Here is a 1,586-nt window from a genome sequence, read left to right on the forward strand (position 1 = left end):
AACAACAACAACAGTGTGTAAGTGGTGAATAATTTTGCAATTACTGTACAAGTTTGAAGTGCATGTTGTCTTTGATTTATCAAGTCTTTCAAGAAATTTATCTGACTTAAGTGCTAACACTTTGAAATTACATATATAGGGATATTTATTAGGTTTTTTTAATAGCAAAATGTTGGAACATTCCAGGTATAAGTGCTTTTTTTCCCCTGAATTTTCCAACATTTTGCTTTAAGCATTGCACATCAGCTTTGCAATGTCTACTAGTAAAATACCAATAAGTGCTGTTATAATAAGTTATAAACTATTACTCCAAATACTGGAGTACTATGTCACTATTAAGGATAAAATAACACTCTTTTTGATATAGAATACTATCCAAGATATATTGTTATATGAAAAAATTAAGGTACAAAGCAATGTATTTAGTGAGACTTTTGTATCAAAAGAGTAGTTTACATTTAAACACATAAGCACACTTGTCCTATAGATACCCCAAGAAAAATATGTAAGCAACAGGTTCCTGTAGAAAGGAAATTAGATGAATAAAGGACACAAATGATTCAGAGATTTACTTGTGATAGTTATTTATATAATAAATTAGTATAATAATTTAAAAGTAGTTCTGTGTATTCAGTTCTTTTTCTTTTTATTCCAAATACGTACAGATTACTGTTGAAATAGTATGCTAGACAAAAAGTTTTTGGAGATTTCTGTAATTCTTTCTTGTTTGATATGGAGAATTGTGCTGTGAAAATCTGTAACTCTCAGCAGTTGTAAAACTGAAACATAATTTGTCCTTTTCCAACTGGAAATATAACTGGAGGTATATTATTTTAGTACATCTTTGTCCTCTTAATTGATCTAATACTTTTTTATTTCTATCTTGTATTTTTTAAAAAGCTCCCTTAAAATGTAGAATAAATTTAGAGCACAAAGTAAATAATCTTATTATCCAAAGGACTACGGTTTCTGATGTTAGCAAAGTCTTTTTTAAAATAAATTTATTTTTTTATGCAGATCCCTAGTACCCTCCCCCCACATTTCTTTGTTGACATTATGTTTTATAGTCATTCCCATACATTGCACATTGTGTTTTATAAAAATAATCACCATTAGACTATGCCCACCATTACTCTGTCTTTTCAGTTCCCCACCAGATCTTTCCCATTTCCTTTACCCCCTCCCTCCGCCCATCAGATTGTGCAACCCAGTGATTTTGCTGCTATCCATCTTTACCCCTCTGCTCCCACTGCTTCCCCTAGCCCCCATACATGTTTTACTAGTTATCCTTCTATTTTTACAATTGTAATCTTATGCAGTACTTATCCTCATGAGACTTAGTTCACTCAGCATAATGCTCTCCATTCCCTCCAAAGTTATGTAATAACTTTTGAAATTGTTCCTGAGTGCACCATAGTATTCCATCATGTGACTGTACCACAGTTTCTCAATCCATTTGATTGTGGTTGGACATTTGGGCTGTTTCCATGTTCTTGTGATGGTAAATAATGCTGCTATGAACATGGGTGTATAAATCTCCATTTGTACCTCAGTTCTAATTTCCTTGGGGTATATTCTTAGCAGTG

At 32.2% G+C, this 1,586-nt stretch overlaps 1 protein-coding gene across 1 annotated transcript in view; it reads left to right on the forward strand.

The window, feature by feature from the left end:
* Nucleotides 1-1,586, forward strand: part of TRAPPC11 (trafficking protein particle complex 11) — a 72,575-nt gene that overhangs the window by 20,816 nt on the left and 50,173 nt on the right. The gene's annotated exons all lie outside the window — the stretch shown is intronic.

Source organism: Elephantulus edwardii, unplaced genomic scaffold (genome assembly GCF_000299155.1).
Source record: "Elephantulus edwardii isolate Elephantulus edwardi_28Jun2011 unplaced genomic scaffold, EleEdw1.0 scaffold00018, whole genome shotgun sequence".
Lineage (NCBI taxonomy): Eukaryota > Metazoa > Chordata > Mammalia > Macroscelidea > Macroscelididae > Elephantulus > Elephantulus edwardii.